This window comes from Sciurus carolinensis, chromosome 10, assembly GCF_902686445.1.
Source record: "Sciurus carolinensis chromosome 10, mSciCar1.2, whole genome shotgun sequence".
Lineage (NCBI taxonomy): Eukaryota > Metazoa > Chordata > Mammalia > Rodentia > Sciuridae > Sciurus > Sciurus carolinensis.
In genome coordinates, this window is record NC_062222.1 from 30,087,026 (window position 1) to 30,106,044 (window position 19,019).

At 38.5% G+C, this 19,019-nt stretch overlaps 1 protein-coding gene across 14 annotated transcripts in view; it reads left to right on the forward strand.

Moving 5' to 3' along the window:
• Npy2r (neuropeptide Y receptor Y2) overlaps window positions 1–19,019 on the forward strand; it is a 322,146-nt gene that overhangs the window by 30,579 nt on the left and 272,548 nt on the right. For 5 of the 14 annotated variants that reach the window (XM_047567555.1, XM_047567559.1, XM_047567553.1 and 2 more), the window contains 2 exons: window positions 1,034–1,099; window positions 16,024–16,162. The exons of 3 other annotated variants lie outside the window; for them this stretch is intronic. The gene's annotated coding sequence lies outside the window, so the exon portion shown is untranslated. Of the gene's footprint in view, window positions 1–1,033; window positions 1,100–16,023; window positions 16,163–17,794; window positions 17,865–19,019 lie in introns of all 14 variants that reach the window. 6 more of the 14 variants (XM_047567560.1, XM_047567564.1, XM_047567566.1 and 3 more) reach the window with 3 other exon arrangements.

Below are 19,019 nucleotides of genomic sequence, written 5' to 3' on the forward strand. Positions count from 1 at the left end.
TTATTTTAAATTATCTCTTATTTTCTGCTGGTTGCAGCCCTGGCTTATCTGTGAGTGAGTTTTTACTGCTTTATTCTTGATTATTGGTTACATTTTTCTATCTTTGCTTGTTTCATAATTTTTAAATATATACCAACCCCCTACCGGCAACCCAAGTACTAGGAGTCTAACCCCAGGCTTTGTGTAAGCTAGGCAAGTGCTCTACCAGCCAGCTGCACACCCAGACCTTAGGAATTTTTAAATAAAAGAACTGGTAGATGGTGAAGGGAATTTCATCATCTCCCAGAGGCATTCTGCTCCTTGTTCTCTTAGGTGGATAGGAATAAGGGCTAATCATGTCAATCCAATTAAGGATTGAACTGGGTTGAGTCCTAGCTGAAGTTTTGGCTAGACATTTTTCTCTTCCTCCAATTTCCTTTTCCTTAGTGCAAGACCTCTTTCTTTATCATATTTTCTGAATTACTTTTCTCTTTCAGCATAACAAGTTACTATACATGTGGCAGTTTAAAATAACACACATATATTGTCTCACAGTTCTTGAGTCAGGAGTCTGTCTATGACTAGCTCTTCTGCAAGGTAGCAATGACAAATCTTGGTCATTGTTTCAAGGTTTATCTGGGGAGGGATCCATTTTCAAGGTTATAAGGTTGCTGGCAGTGTAGAAAACCTTCTAGGGTGATAGATTTTAAACTTGAGGGGTTGTTATTATTTCTCTTTTATGAAGTCACAGTGGTAAAATAGCCTTATTACATATGTATTCAAATGATATATCTCCATAAATAGAACATTATCTTTCTGAGATTTTTTTAAAAAAATGTGATGAAATTTTGCATGGCACTGCTAGGTAAAGTATAAATTACTAACTTTTTCTGGCATTTAAAAATGATTTTCATTGTGTCTAACATCTTGATGTTGTGTAAATAGGAGAAGCAATAACCACATAATGTGATAGAGGTAGGTTTTTTTCCATTTATCTATCTTAATGACTGTTTTAAAACTATGTATTACTATGTGTGATTTATTTTTTTTCCAGGGCTCTATGTTACACAGAGCAAGAAACTTCCATGAATAAGACTTGGGCCTTGGAGAGCTCTATTTGGTATGATCTATATTTATAAGGGAAGACACCTTTCTTATGTGTAACTCATACTATTCCAGGTCTATAATAATCATACAGAGTCTCCTTCAAAAATATTAATAACCATAAAGATAGATACTTGTTATATTATAAATTATACTGCTTGGTTGCTAGTGTAATGTTTTCTTGAAATAGAAACTTTAATTGAATTCCTTTAAACACTTTAGAAATTTGTCATTCTGACAAAGCTTGCCAAAAAGCTTATCATGCAGGTTAAATATTGATTTCTCTCCTTTATTTATTTACTTCTTTTACTTCTCAGTCTCATGGTTGACATAATGGTTTCTGACAATAAATTAGAAGACAATTGGAAATTAAAAGTTGGCTCTGCTTTCTAAATCTTTAACATCTTGAGAGGAAAAAGTAGTGCAGAAATTTGGAAATTTGAAACTGGTTACTGCCTGTGATCAAGGCTTGCCTTGCAGAATTCAAATTGTATTTTCAGACTTTCTTTCCTATAAGCAATTAAAATAACCATACTGAAAGCTAAAATTCTCACAGCATTTGGAATTATAACTAAAACAAAAGTGGGAGTAATACTTTGAAGAAAATGTAGTTTGTTCTCCACGCCAATGAAAATGCTCTTTTAAAAATGCTTTTAATAGTGCATTATAGTTATACATAATATTGGGGTTCATCCTGACATTCATATGTGGATGTAACGTAACTGGGTCCATTTCAATGCACTTTCCCACCCCTCATACCTCCCTCTGCTTACCTTCCTCTACTCTACTTGTCTTTCTTCTATTTATTTACTGTTTTTTAAATTGGTGCATTAGAGATGCACATAAAGGTAGAATTCATTGTGTTGTGTACATACATGCACATAGCATAATTTGGTTGAATTCATTCTGTTGTTCCTCCTCTTTCCTGTCCTTCTTCCCTCCCCCTTGATTCCCTTCCTCTACTCCTCTCATCTCCCTTCTGTTTTCACGGGATCTCATTTTTGTTTTTAATTCTTTACTTCTCTGTAGTCTTTGCACATGATAGACAACATTAAACCTTCCTTTGATTTTCTGTGTCTGGTTTATTTCACTTAGCATGATGTTCTTCATTTCCAATCATCTATTAGCAAATATCATAATTTCATTCTTCTTTAAGGCTGACTAAAACTCCATTGTGTATGTATACCACATTTTCTTTATCCATTTGGTTGTTGATGAGTACTTGGGCTGGTTCCATAACTTGACTATTGTGAGTTGCACTGCTATAAACACTGATGTACTTGTATTGTTATAGTATGCTGATTTTAGTTTTTTTTGATAAATATCAAAGAGTAGGATAGCTGGGTCATATGATAGTTTCATTCCTAGTTTTTGGAGGAATCTCTGTACTCCTTCCCAAATTGGTTGCACTGATTTTCAATCCCACTGAAAATGTATGATTGCACATTTACCCCCTCATGCTCATGAACATGTATTTTTTATATTCTCAGTGATTGACATTCTAACTAGAGTGAGATGAAATCTCAATGTAGTTTTGATTTGCATTTCCCTTATGGCTAGGGATGTTGAACATTTTTTTCATATTTTTGTGGGTCATTTGTGTTTCTTTGTTTGAAAAATGTCTGTTTAGTTCATTTGCCCATTTATTGATTAGTTTATTTGTTGTTTTTGTGCTAAGTTTTTGGAGTTCCTTATATATTTGGATATTTGGGTAAGACTTTCTCTCATTCTGCAGATTCTCTCTTCATGCCCTTACTTGCTTCCTTTGCTGTGCAAAATCATTTTAATTTGATATTGTCCCACTTATTGATTCTTGGTTTTATTTCTTGAGTTTTAGTAGCCTTGTTAAGGAAGTTGGTATTGTGCCAATGTGTTGAAGTGTTGACCATATGTTTTATTCTAGTAATTGCAAATGTTTTGATCTAATAACTAGGTCTCTGGTTCACATTAAGTAGACTGTGCAGGGTAAGAGATGAGGACCTAGTTTCATTCTTCTATATATGGAATACAATTTTTCCAGTGCCATTTATTATTATTTATTTTCTCTAATGTATGTTTTTGGCAGTTTTGTTGAGTATCAGATGACTGTGTCTCTGTGGGTTTTTCTTGGTATCTCCTATTTTATTCCACTGGTCTTCATGTCTAATTTGATGCCAGTACTATGCTGTTTTTGTTACTCTATCTCTTTAGTATAAAAGAGATCAGGTATTGTGGTGGTTCCAGCATCACTCTTCTTGTTTGGTATTGCTTTGGTTATTCTGGGTCTTATATTTTTCTTCTAAATGAATTTTAGGACTGTGTTTTTGTAATTCTGTGAATAATCTCTGGGACACTATGAAGGCAGTTATAATAGGAAAGTTTATAGCATTGAAAGCCTACATTAAAAAAATAAAAATCCCAAATAAAAGATGTTACACCTCAAGATTCTAGAAAAGCAAGAATAAACTAAACCACAAACCAGTAGAAAAAGGAAAAAAAATTAAAATCAGAGTCAAAATTAATGAAATAGAAATTAAAAAATTACAGAGGATCAATGCAACAGAGCCAATTCTTTAAATAGGTAATCAACATTGATAAATCCTTAACCAAATCAACCAAAAGAAAGAGAAGACCCACATCAACAAAATTAGAGATGAAGAAGAAAACATTACTATGGACATTTCCAAAATCCTGAGAATCATTAGAAACTATTTTGTAAACTTCTATTCCATAAAATTAGAAAATCTAGAAGATGTTGATAAATTTATAGACATATGTGACCTAAATTGAACCAAGAGGATATAGAAAGCTAAACAGACAAGTATGAAGCAATGAAATTGAAGCAATGAAATTGAACTTTTTAACTAAGAATAGCCCAGGACCAGATGGATTCTTAGCTGAGTCCTACTAGACCTTTAAAGAAAAGCTAATGATAATCTTTCTCAAATTATCCATGAATTGGAAAGGGTGGGGGAAAACTCCCAAATTCATTCTGTGAAGCCAGTATCACACTGATACCAAAACCAGACATAGACACATCAAGGAAGGAAAACTGCAGACTAGTATCCCTGATGAACACAAGCACAAAAGTCCTTAATTTTAGTAATGCACATTCAAAACCATTTTAAGAATATGTATACTATGATCCAGTTGGTTCCATTTCAGGGATGCAGGGTTGTTCAACAACACATGGAAATTAAAAAGGTAAAAAAATTTCATAATCATCACAATAGATTCAGAAAAGCCTTCAAGAAAATTCAATGCTCATTTATGTTGAAAACATTGAAGAAATGGGGGATGGAAGGAAGTTTCCTCAACATCATAATAAATAAATGTGACAAATGCAGAGACAGCATCATAATGGAGAAAAGCTTACAGCACTCCCTCTAAAACCAGGTGGAAGACAGGAAGTCCACTCAACCATTCCTGTTCAACATGGTTCTCGAAACTGTAGCCAGAGCAATCAGGCAAGAGAGGGAAATTTTAGGAAGACACATAAGAAAAGAAGAAATCAAATTACATGTTTGCTGATAACATGATAATGTACATAGAAGACCTAAAAAAAAATACCACAAACAAAATCAGTAAAGTATCAGGATACAAGGTCTACATCCAACAATCAATAGCTTTCCTGTACTCTAGTGGTTAATCTGTAGAGAAAGGAATCATGAAAACAATTCCATTCACAATAGCCTTAAAAAAAAAAAAGGAAAACAAAAACCAAAAGAAGTTGAGAATAAAGCTAACCAAGGAGATGAAAGACCTCTACAATGAACATTAAAGAACACTGAAGAAAGAAATTGAAGAAGACCTTAGACAATGGAAAGACCTCCCATATTCTTGGATAGGCAGAATTAATAATGTCAAAATGGTCATATTATCAAAAGCATTATACAAATTTAAGGAAATCCTCATCAAAATACCAAGGACATTCATTATAGAACTAGAAAAAAAGTCCTAAAATGCATTTGGAAGTAAATATGCTCTCATTAAGTTACCCAGTGACCTTCATATTGCCAGATCTAGTGCTTAATTTATAGCCTTCATCTCTCTCTAGTGCTCTTAATAGTATTAGCATTCTTCATTCTGGATTGAATGGGGTATTCTGTTCTCTTGGTTTTATTTCTATTACACTCTCAAGACTTTTGTATGGGTCTCTTTTACATTTTGCTCTCTATATTTTCTTGGATTCCTAAACATTGGAAGGTCCCAGGACAGAGGAATGAAACCTTTTTGGTTCTGTACCTATGCTCACTTCCTAATAATCTCATGCACTGTCATGACTTAAATATCTTTGACACACATCTTTGAACAATATTTATCTTATGTTCTAGTCATTCTTTACTCTAGATGAATACATTGAACTGCTTTCTTGACATCCCTGCTTGACTGTATAATAGGGATCTTCATCTGTTTTTGTTGATGTATTTTAACACATGAGACTGGATTATTTATAAGAACTCCAATTTGTTTCTCACTGTTCTTGAGCTTGGGAAATCCAATCAAGGTGTCATGCATTCATGGTCTGCTGAGGGTGTAATCTGTTTCCAACATGATACCTTGAATGCTGTGCCCTCTGTAGCCTCACATGGCAGAAGGCAGAAGTGCAAAAGGGATTAAACTCCCTCCTTCAAGCCCTTTAACTACAGCATTAATTATGATCTAAACATCTCCCCAAAGGCCTTGCCTCTACCAGTGTTGCACTGGGGATTCATTATCAAAATAAGAACAGGGAGAGGATACATTCAGACCAGAGTATTCTGCCTCTGAACACCAAAATGTATGTCCTTCATACATGCAGAATACATTCATTTCATCCCACTAGTCCTGAAATGCTTAACTAGATGATCACCTGGATATCATCTAAATCATGTATGGGTGAAACTTAAAGCACAACTCAAACCTAGCAATTTAGCTCCACTTTGAGCCTGTGAAATCAGACAAGCTATGTTATGACAAAGTATAATAATAGAACAGGCAGATACACATTCACATTTCAAAAGGGAGAATAGGCAAGAAGGAAGGAGTAACATGTCTCAAGTAAGTCCAACAATCTGACAAGCAACATTAAATCTTAAGGTTTGAGAATATTCTTTGATTCCACGTCCTACCTTCTGGAAATACTGGGGTGGTGGTTGGTCCCCCAAATCCTTGCGCAGCCCAGTCCTAATGGCTTTGCTGGGCACAGTCCATGCTTCAACTTACACATATTGAAGTTGCCTGCCTGTAATCTTCCCAGCTTGGTGCTGCGTCTAGTGGTTTTACAGTTTTAAGGACTTAGAGGCAGTCTACCCTCACAGTCCCACTAAGCATTGTTGTATCAGGGACTATGGTGGATTGATCCAGTGGCAGTTCTCTACCTTGGCTCTGAGGTTGTTTGAGATATTCTTTGAAGTGTAGGTGGTAGAGCCTCCTGTACTCTGGTCACCCAGAGTTAGCACCAGGTTTACACTGCCAAGGTATACCACTTGTGGCTTCTGGAATAGAGGCTTGAGCTGAAGCTAGGGTAGGAGAGCAGTGCTGCTCTGGAATGCAGGACCAGAGACTCGAGGTGGTCCTGGGAAGCAAGTTCCCATGCACGACAGAGCCCCTGGGCTCTTCCCTTAAAAGCTTTTGACCCTCAAATTCCTGACACTCTGGTCCTGTGATGGGCATAATAGCCTATTCAACCTTCAAAATGCTTTCAGGCTCATCAGTCTTCTTTATCAGAGTTGCTTGGCCACACTCCTGGTTTTCTTTCCTAAAATAGTTTTTTATGTTTTGTATTGCCAGGTAGATAATTTTTCAAGTTGTTATGTTCTGCTTTTCTTTGGATTATAAATTCTCTCTTCAAATCATTTATCTTTTCTCATATTTTACTATAAGCACTTAAGAGAAGTCATGAAGCACCCAGAACAATTTTCTACTTAGAGATATCTTCTGCCAAATACCCTAGTTTCTGCTCTTAAGTTCTGCTTATCCCTAAGTTCTAGAACAGAGACACACTTCAGTAGGGTTCTTCTTTATTTTGTAATCAGGATGATCTTTCCTTCAGGCTCTAATACCTCCTTCCTCATTTCTAAGACTTCATCAGAATGGCATCTATTTCCATATTTCTACGAACATTCTGTTCAGAACCAATTGCAGAATCTCCATGAGGCTTTTTCTTTTTCTCCAGCTCTCCTTTTTCCTTAGTCCTCACCTGAATCACCCTTAATGCTTTGTGTCAGTGCAGGCTTTTTTCAGCATTTATTTCAAAACTCTACACATGACCCAGTTCCAAAGCTGTTTCCACATTTTTAAGGTGTTTGTTAAAGCCACACCCCACTTCTTCAGTACCAAGATCTGTCTTGGTCTTTTTGTGTCACTGTAACAGAGTGCCACAGGGGAACTTACAAAAGACAGAAACCTATTGACTCCAAGTTATGGAGACTAGGAAGTCTAAGAACAAGTTATTGCATCCTCTTGTGGTGGAAGGTGAAAAAGCAAGAGAGATCGAACTCTCTTCATAAAGCCCTTTTCTAATGATTATTACGTATTCTTGAGGGCTCCACTCTCATGACCTAAACATCACCCATAGTTTCCACCACTCAACATGGCAGCACTGGGCATCTAGTCTTCAACACATGATTTTGGGAGACACGCTCAGATCATAGCAACAGCCAACATTGAACATGTTACCAAATGAATTCTTCATACACCATCCAGTATCCTGTATCCAGAATCCCCGTTTCCGTTAATGTTAAGACTTTTACTGTCTATGCGTTGGAGTCATTCTCAAATTGTTTCTCTCAATTTCAAGGTCTAGACAGTCCTTTGGTTCTGTATTCATAGGATATTTGCACGAAGCCATGTTTTGCCATCAATATTGCCACACAGATTCTGGACCATCTTCACCTCTGCAATAGCGTCTTCACTGTTGTCCCTGTGTCCTCTCTCATGCTCTCTACAGCCCAATTCAGAAACAGCCACTGAGCTGCTTAAGGAGATGAGAAATTGACTATCAATCTTCTTTCAAATCCTCCTTAATAAAACAGAAATACTTGATATTGGGCACATTTTTAAAGAGTCTTGTTCTCTCTGATCTCTTATCTTCTCCATCTACATGGATTTCCTTGAGATTCCCTTAAGTGCAAAGTTGTTCCCCTACAGAAGACTTTGTACCTTCTACAGCTGGTGCCTCAAATATCCTTTTCCTGAAATTTACATGCTTTGCTCTCCTGGCTCATGTCTTTGATGCTAGGCCTGATGTCCTACTTGAAACAGCACTCCATGGTAGTCACCCTCTTCTCCCCATCCTCTTCTTGTAAATTCCATGTTCTGCATTCTTCCATGCTTCTCCTTAGAGTCTTTTCTGGAATATCATTGACCTGATTGATTTCTCCAGCGTCTTAAGATGTCTTTTGAAGTGAATGTTTTTCAGAAGGGGATAGTAATATCTTTAAAACCTTATAGCATTTTACTTTTTAAAAAAGTCTCTAATTTCTCACAATATTTGATGTTATATTCATTTATTTCTCACAATATTTCATGCAATATTTATTTATTTATATTTTTAGTCTGTCTTCCCCACTAGAATGCAAGTTCCATGAAGTCAGACTTAATCTCTATTTCCGAATGCCCAGGTCCTAGGTTAGTGTCTCCACATTGCAGGAGACCCTAGTGAAGGGATTTTAGAGCCATGTACTTAATTCCTTTCTGTGGCAAGTATAGGTGATCACTTGCTGATTAGGTCTTAAAGTGATAAAATCCTTAAAAAAAAAAATCAGGATAAAATTTCATCAGGAAGAGACATTCCAAGGGAAAAAACAGCTATCATTAATTCATGGTACATTCATTCATGCAACACATCTCTTTTGTACATCTATTGTCTACAAGCCCTGTTATGGAGATTGCCTCCTGAAGGAAGAATGGAGATAAATAAGGAATTTATTGTGATTAAAAATATCCTCAGGGCGGGCCAAGATGGCGGACTAGAGGGCGGCTGCATTTCACGCTGCTCCAGGACGCAAGATTCAAAAGAGGAGATAGTGAGAGACTTGGGACCAACTCAAAGCTGCCGGGTGAGTCTCTCCTGTTGGGGAGGCGTCCCAGATGGGGCGGTAGCCCCAGAAAGCAGGGAATTTGTGAAGTGGAGTTGCTCGGCGAGACGCCCCTCCCCCCGCTGGAGCGGTAAACACGGACAACTGGGATCATCGTAGAGGAGGCGGCTCAGCACAGCGCTTGGACTCGAGCAGCCGCTGGGGCTCCGGGTGGCTGCCTGGGGAGGAGCTGTGTGGCGAGCTGTTTGGACCCAGAGTGACCGCTTCCGAACACCGGGGGGTTGCCCGGAGGAGGAGGAGAGGCCCGGCGGGTCGCTTGGGTCTAGGAGTGACTGCATCAGAGCCACGGGCGGTTGCCAGAAGAGGAGCTGCGTGGTAAACTGAACCCAGAGCGAGCGCTCCTGAGTGCCGGGAGGTTGCCCGGAGGAGGAGGAGGAGCGTGGCTTGTTGCTTGACCGGGGAGTGACTGCATCAGAGCTGCGGGCAGTTGCCAAAGGAGGAGCTGCGTGACGAGCTGTTTGAACTCGGAGCAGCTGCTCCAGAACACTGGTGGCCTGCCTGGAGGAGGAGAGCGGTGGGACGCGTAGCCTGGGAGTGACTGCATCCGAACCACAGGCGGTTGCCAGAGGAGGAGGCGAGTGGTGAGCTGATTGGACTAAAAGCAACCGCTCCTGAACACCGGTGGCCTGCCTGGAGGAGGAGCGTGGTGAGTCACCTGGTCTCGGAGCCACCGTTCCTGAACACCTGGGGGGCTACCCCAAGGAGGAGGAGGAGGAACAGGGCGGGTCACTTGGACTTGGAGTGACTGCCTAGGGCTACGGGTGGTTGGCGGGAGGAGGAGACCCGAAGTGAGTTGTTTGGATTCCTAGTGACTGCGTCGGAAACCGGGCGGCTGTCCGGAGGAGGAGGTGTGTGGCGGGTCTCTGTGTCTCGGAGCTATTGTACGGGGCTCCAGGTGGTGGCTCAGGGGAGGGGCTGCATAGCCAGGCGATTGGTGCAGAGCAGGGTCCCAGGAGCTAGGTGGCTTCTTGCTGGAAGAGCCGCACAGAGACACGCCTAGGGGCGGAGCGAAGTTTCCAGGGCGGCGGGCAGATTCTCTGGGAGAGGCAGCCTAAGGAGACTCGCCTGCGAAGGGTGAGGCTCCCAGGCCCAGGACGTAGGTCCGGGCCCCTGGGATCGTTGCAGAAGAAGACAGCCCAGCCCAGGTGGTAGTTGTAGATTGAGGGGAACCTCTAGGAGGGCAACTGACTAGCGAGACGTCCCCACCGAGTGACTCTTCCCGGCCGGGGGAGGTTTTCCCACAGGGACGGTAAAGCCAGAGACATAGGCACAAACAGGCCTTGTCTCAGCCCACAGTCTACTTCCCCATTGGATGACCATTGGTCAACAAGTGGAGGCACCTCCGCCCACTAGCAGGGAATATACGCCACCTGAGGGTTACCACACCTAGAGAGGCAGCTTCTTCGTGGAGCTCTGCATTATCAACCTCCTCCAAGACTTCAGGCTACTGAAGGATAAGAGGGGATATACTAGCAATCTTCAGGGACATTATAAGTTGATAGAGGAAATCTGCAATATCTTAATGACCCACTGATCCCTGAACAATATGAGAAAACAAGGGAAGAAAATGCCCCAAACAAATCTAGATGTTACATCAATAAAATCCAACGACAGCATGGCAGAAGAAATGACAGAAAGGGAGTTCAGAATGTACATAATTAAAATGATTAGGGAAGCAAACAATGAGATGAAAGAGCAAATGCAGGCATTGAATGATCGCACCAATCGACAGTTAACAGAGCAAATTCAGGAAGCAAAAGATCATTTCAATAAAGAGTTAGAGATATTGAAAAAAAACCAAACAGAAATCCTTGAAATGAAGGAAACAATAAACCAAATTAAGAACTCCACAGAAAGCATAACCAATAGGATAGAACAGCTGGAAGACAGAACTTCAGATATTGAAGACAAAATATTTAACCTTGAAAACAAAGTTGAACAAACAGAGAAGATGGTGAGAAATCATGAACAGAATCTCCAAGAACTATGGGATATCATGAAAAGGCCAAATTTGAGAATTATTGGGATTGAGGAAGGCTTAGAGAAACAAACCAAAGGAATGAACAATCTATTTGAAGAAATAATATCAGAAAATTTCCCAAATCTGAAGAATGAAATGGAAAACCAAGTCCAAGAGGCTTATAGGACTCCAAATACACAAAATTACAACAGACCCACACCAAGGCACATTATAATGAAAATACCTAACATACAAAATAAAGACAGAATTTTAAAGGCTGTGAGAGAAAAGAACCAAATTACATTCAGGGGGAAGCCAATACGGATATCAGCAGATTTTTCAATCCAGACCCTAAAAGCTAGAAGGGCCTGGAACAACATTTTTCAAGCTCTGAAAGAAAATGGATGCCAACCAAGAATCTTATACCCAGCAAAACTTACCTTCAAATTTGACGATGAAATAAGATCATTCCACGATAAACAAAAGCTAAAAGAATTTACAAAAAGAAAGCCAGCATTACAGAACATTCTCAGCAAAATATTTCATGAGGAAGAGATAAAAAACAAAGAAGCAAATCAGCAAAGGGAGGAATTATCCTAAAGGAACTGTCAAATAAAGGAGGAACCAAGATGTGTCAAAAATTTTAAATATGAACCAAATGACTGGGAATACAAATCATATCTCAATAATAACCCTGAATGTTAATGGCCTGAATTCATCAATCAAAAGACATAGACTGGCAGATTTGATTAAAAAGAAAGATCCAACAATATGTTGCCTGCAAGAGACTCACCTCATAGAAAGAGATACCCATAGACTAAAGGTGAAAGGATGGGGAAAAACATACCATGCACATGGGCTCAGCAAAAAAGCTGGAGTATCCATCCTCATTTCAGATAATGTGGACTTCAAGCCAATGTTAGTTAGAAGGGATAAAGAAGGACATTTCATACTGCTTAAGGGAAGCATAAATCAGCAAGATATAACAATCATAAACATCTATGCCCCAAACAGTGGCTCATCCATGTATGTTAAACAAATCCTTCTCAATTTTAGAAACCAAATAGACCATAACACAATAATACTAGGTGATTTTAACACGCCTCTTTCACCACTGGACAGATCTTCCAAACAAAAATTGAACAAAGAAACCATAGATTTCAATAACACAATCAATAATTTAGACTTAACAGACATTTATAGAATATACCATCCAACCAAGAGCGAATACACTTTCTTCTCAGCAGCACATGGATCCTTCTCTAAAATAGACCATATATTATGCCACAAAGCTAATGTCAGCAAATACAAGAAGACAGAGACACTACCTTGTATTCTATCAGATCATAATGGATTGAAGTTACAAATTAATGAAAGAGTAAAAAACAGAAACTACTCCAACACCTGGAGATTAAACAATATGCTACTATATGATGAATGGATAACAGAAGATATTAGGAAGGAAATTAAAAAATTCTTAGAGGTAAACGAGAACAAAGAAACAACATATCAAAATCTCTGGGACACTATGAAAGCGGTACTTAGAGGAAGATTTATTTCATGGAGCACATTTAATAAAAGAAGTAAAACTCAAAAAATAAATGACCTAACACTACAACTCAAAGCCCTAGAAAAAGAAGAACAGACCAACACCAAAGTAGTAGAAGACAGGAAATAGTTAAACTGAGAGCTGAAATCAACGAAATTGAAACGAAAGAAACAATACAAAAAATTGACAAAATAAATAGTTGGTTCTTCGAAAAAATAAACAAAATTGATAAACCTTTAGCCACACTAACAAAGAGAAGACGAGAGAAAACCCAAATCACTAAAATTCGGAATGAACAAGGAAATATCACAACAGACACGACCGAAATACAAAACATAATTAGAAGCTATTTTGAAAATCTATACTCCAACAAAATAGAAAATTTCGAAGACATCAACAGGTTTCTAGAGACATATGAATTGCCTAAACTGAACGAGGAGGACATACACAATTTAAATAGACCAATTTCAAGTAATGAAATAGAAGAAGTCATCAAAAGCCTACCAACAAAGAAAAGTCCAGGACCAGATGGGTTCTCAGCCGAGTTCTACAAAACTTTTAAAGAAGAACTCATTCCAATACTTCTCAAAGTATTCCAGAAAATAGAAGAGGAGGGAACTCTCCCAAACTCATTCTATGAAGCCAATATTACCCTGATTCCTAAACCAGACAGAGACACATCGAGGAAAGAAAATTTCAGACCAATATCCTTAATGAACATCAACGCAAAAATTCTAAACAAAATTTTAGCAAATCGCATACAAAAACATATTAAAAAGATAGTGCACCATGATCAAGTGGGTTTCATCCCAGGGATGCAAGGTTGGTTCAACATCAGAAAATCAATAAATGTCATTCACCATATCAATAGACTTAAAGTCAAGAATCACATGATTATTTCGATAGATGCAGAAAAAGCATTTGATAAAATACAGCACCCCTTCATGCTCAAAACACTAGAAAAAATAGGGATAGTGGGAACATTCCTTAACATTGTAAAGGCCATCTACGCTAAACCCATGGCTAATATCATTCTAAATGGTGAAAAACTGAAAGCATTCCCTCTAAAAACTGGAACAAGGCAGGGATGCCCTCTTTCACCACTTCTATTCAATATCGTCCTTGAAACTCTAGCCAGAGCAATTAGACAGACCAAAGAAATTAAAGGGATACGAATAGGAAAAGAAGAACTCAAACTATCCCTATTTGCTGATGATATGGTGGTATACTTAGAGGAACCAGGAAATTTCACCAGAAAACTTTTAGATCTCATAAGTGAATTCAGTAAAGTAGCGGGATATAAGATCAATGCACATAAATCGAAGGCATTTTTACATATAAGCGATGAATCTTCAGAAAGAGAAATTAGGAAAACTACCCCATTCACAATAACTTCGAAAAAAATAAAGTATTTGGGAATCAATCTCACAAAAGAGGTGAAAGACCTCTACAATGAGAACTACAGAACACTAAAGAAAGAAATTCAAGAAAACCTTAGAAGATGGAAAGATCTCCCATGTTCTTGGATAGGAAGAATTAATATTGTCAAAATGGCCATACTACCAAAAGTGCTATACAGATTCAATGCAATTCCAATTAAAATCCCAATGATGTACCTTACAGAAATAGAGCAAGCAATTATGAAATTCATCTGGAAGAATAAAAAACCCAGAATAGCTAAAGCAATCCTTGGCAGAAAGAGTGAAGCAGGGGGTATCGCAATACCAGATCTTCAACTCTACTACAAAGCAATAGTAACAAAAACGGCATGGTATTGGTACCAAAATAGAAAGGTGGATCAATGGTACAGAATAGAGGACATGGACACAAACCCAAATAAATACAATTTTCTCATACTAGACAAAGGTTCCAACAATATGCAATGGAGAAAAGATAGCCTCTTCAACAAATGGTGCTGGGAGAATTGGAAATCCATATGCAACAGAATGAAACTAAACCCATATCTCTCACCATGCACGAAACTAAACTCAAAATGGATTAAGGATCTCGGAATCAGACCAGAGACCTTGCATCTTATAGATGAAAAAGTAGGTCCAGAGCTTCAACATGTCGGCTTAGGACCAGACTTCCTCAACAGGACTCCCATAGCACAAGAAATAAAAGCAAGAATTAATAACTGGGATAGATTCAAACTAAAAAGCTTTCTCTCAGCAAAGGAAACTATCATCAATGCAAAGAAAGAGCCTACAGAGTGGGAGAAAATCTTTGCCAATCATACTTCAGATAGAGCGCTAATCTCCAGAATCTATAAAGAACTCAAAAAACTCTACACCAAAAATGTAAATAATCCAATCGACAAATGGGCTAAGGAAATGAATAGACACTTCACAGAAGAAGATATACAAGCAATCAACAAACATATGGAAAAATGTTCAACATCTCTAGTAATAAGAGAAATGCAAATCAAAACCACCCTAAGATTCCATCTCACCCCAATTAGAATGGCAATTATCAAGAATACAACCAACAACAGGTGTTGGCGAGGATGTGGGGAGAAAGGTACACTCTCACATTGCTGGTGGGGCTGCAAATTAGTGCAGCCACTCTGGAAAGCAGTGTGGAGATTCCTTAGAAAACTTGGAATGGAAACACCATTTGACCCAGCTATCCCACTCCTTGGCCTATACCCAAAGGACTTAAAATCAGCATATTACAGAGATACAGCCACATCAATGTTCATAGCTGCTCAGTTCACAATAGCCAGATTGTGGAACCAACCTAGATGTCCTTCAATTGATGAATGGATAAAGAAAATGTGGTATATATATACAATGGAATATTACTCAGCCATAAAGAACGATAAAATTATGGCATTTGCAGGCAAATGGATGAAACTGGAGAATATCATGCTAAGTGAAATAAGCCAATCTCAAAAAACCAAAGGAAGAATGATATCGCTAATAAGTGGATGATGACACATAATGGGGGGTGGGAAGGGTTAGTGTTGGGGTTGGAGTTGGGTTTAGGGAGGGGGGCAGGAATGGAGGAAGGAAGGACTGTATAGATGGAGGGGAAGGGTGGGAGGGGAGGGGGGGAAGGGAAAAAATGGCAGAATGAATCAAATAACATTACCCTATGTAGATTTATGATTACACAAATGGTATGCCTTTACGCCATGTACAGACAGAGAAACAACATGTATCCCATTTGTTTACAATTTTATAATAAAAAAAAAAACTTAAAAAAAAAATATCCTCATATATGGTTAATTATGGTTCCTGTGGTCTGAATATGGTTTATCCTCTTTGAAACTCAAGTTGAAATTAGATTGTCCACTGTGGCAATATTGGGAGGTGGTGCCTTTTGATGTGATTTGATATAAAGAAAAATCAAAACCTTTCTCATTCCAGTGGATTAATTCTCATGAGAGTGGCTTACCGTCTCAAGAGTGGTTTGTTATAAAGACAGCCCCTCTGTGCTTTCTTTTCACCTTCCACCATGTTATGACACCCACTCCAGATGACCTTGGACTTTCCAGCCTCCAGAACAGTGAGTAAAAATGAACTTCTTTCTCTTATAAATTCCCCATTCTGTGGCATTTTGTTATAGTAACAGAAAATGGCCTTAGACAATGGTGAAGGTTTTTTCGCAATTAGTTTTGCTGAATGCCAGGACCAGCATGCCAAACTCTCAAGTCCGGCAAGGGATGAAGGGGGATTGAAAATTAAAGATTCACAAACACAGATTTGAAGATTAAGCTGGGATCAGGTGCAGCTCTGCTCTCTGATGGAGATGCAGATCTAAAGAGTTACACCAGCAATCTTTATTTACATATGTCTCATTATCAGGTTAAAGACTATGCAACCATTATTCTTTGTATTTAGGAAAGTTTCAGGAACTAGGACATCTATGTAGCTTTTCCACAGTTGCAATCCACAGTTGCAAAGTGCAATGTTAGGAGCTTTGTGTAGCTCTCAAGAAAGTCTACTGTTTAAAGTTACTGTAAAGCAGGCAGGAACCAGAGAAGAGGAACTGGTGAAACATTGTGGTTGTCTAGCATAAGAATTCCTTCCTTCCCAGGAGCTGTGTGCCTGAGATCAAGGTCAGAGCTGATAGTACTCTCGCGCAGAGCCTGCTCATGCAGAGCATTGGCACCGAGGCTAAGCATCCTGTGCCCTTGCACAGGAACATTCCCAGGCACTGGGCATGCTACAGCCATGAGGTCATCAGAGACCCCTAATTTCAGCCACTGCTCTCCCATCCTCTGTCATCACTCTCCACAGTTGAAATGAGGAGCTATATTAATAGCTAGAAGATACAGAATAAAGGTTTAAAAAAGAATTATAGCATATTTGATGCTGTAGAATATAGAGAAAAAAACCCTACCTTTTGAATACCATAAGCATGAATTTTCCCACTTCATGGTGTGAACTTAGTTTATAATATAACCTTAAATATATCCTTCTTCAGCAAAAATGACTCCCTTTGCATTTGGTGGTGTTTAGCTGAAAAAGACCCTTAAGGATTATCCAATCCAAAACCCCTGTCCTTTACAGAGGAGAAAGCTAAGGCACAGAGAGGGAAATGCCATCACCTGTTTCCAAGAATACTGTTACCACTTCCTAGCTGGGCTCCCACACTCCCTGCCCCATCCCCAGGTCATTCTTCACACAGAAGCCAGTGACTTTTCTAAAATGTGTACCCATCAATATATTGCTCCTGCTCTCAGTATTCTTGCTTCTAAGGGGCCCAGGCCTTTAGATTTCAAGTTATGATGACAAAGTATTTGCAAAAATAAAGTTCTAGATGAAGCTGATAAATGTTAACTTGGTTGAAATGAAAGTGTGGTGTGATCTAATGTAGTAGTTGTTACTTGTTCTAGAACCTTCCTGCAAATTAGAAATCACTCTGAAAGTTTTGAAAAATCCCAGTGTCTACTTCTAAAGTCTCCAACTGATCTGGACCCTGGTTATGCCTTTAGCTTCTCTTCATTTTCACTCTGCACTTGGTTACTGAGTCCTCTTTCTGTTCCTGGAATATGGCATGCTCCTGTGCCTTGGGGACTTTGCGTTTGTTGATATTTCTGCTAATAACTCATTTCCTTTTCCTCATCTGCACTTAAGACTGCCTCTTCAGGAGCCCTATCCTTACTTTTTATAGTTATCTTTCTTGTCCCAACAGACGACATCAGGACCCTTTGTCACAGGCTCTCCTAGGACTGTCTCACTGTCTTTCATTGCAGCTGCCTCAGGTAATGATGTGCTCACTGCTTTGGGTGATTGATGCTCCCTGTTCCAGAACACTGGGAGCTACCCAAGTATAGGGTCAGATGCTGCTTTTGTGTGTGCTGTGACCTCAGTGCTTAGCAGAATTATTTTGAGGCACTCCATAAATATTTGTTAAGTGAATGAATAAGTAATGCATTACCATGGATAGGTTTAAGTACTTTCTGTTAGGCAGATTAGATATAAAGGAAATAATACATTTATCTGATGGTTATTTCCTGGTGTAGTCTTTAGTTTTCTTCTCTAATTTCTTACATGATCACAAAGTTATTGACTATTTATTAAGTAGAAATGTCTAATGATGTTGGGAGATTCTTAAAATGAGTTTATGCCTGAAAAACATATCTAATTTGCACTTTGGTTTCTTAAAAATCCTTTATACTCAAGGCTTAGACAAAATATTTCTGTTTGCATTTCCTTTGAGAGCAATGATCTACCAATATGTCTAATGAAAATATTATAACTATTTATTTAAATGCTAAGAGAATTCCCAGTGTCTCCTATTTTCTAGTCATTCTTCTAATATAATTGTTTTTCTCTCTTACAATAATTAATACTATATCAGTGTTTCAGAAAAAATAGAATTATAAAATCCCTATTAAAGACACATGTTGCACATTAGTATATGATACTCTTTTTATATGGAAAATCTTCCTAATATTGCTATCTCTTCTTAATTCTTTTGTCCCTGTATTTCAGTATTAACCCATTTGGTGGCTATTCTTCCTTCAGTCACATTCTGCAAGTAGGTCTCATACATTTGTTTAGCCTCTGGATATAAGGAGATATTAAATCTCATTTTAAATTAGAAGGACTTCTTTGGTAATGTCTGTCACTTGACCCTTTTTAGAAAAAATTAAATGTGTCAACTGCTTTTTGACCTCCCCAAAAGGAAATGCTCCTGAGCAAGTGGTAGTTTTGATGATATTTATAGCTTATATTTCTACAGAATTTCAATGCTCTGAGGAACTTGGGAGAGCATCACAGTGATAGAGGAATGAGCTTAGACTGGAAGGTCACTTAGGCCAGGTTTCAAGCCCTGATTTTTTATACTTTGCAGTTATGTGATGTTAGAAAGTCACTTAATATTCCGGGTTCTGGTCTTTCATCCATAATAGTGG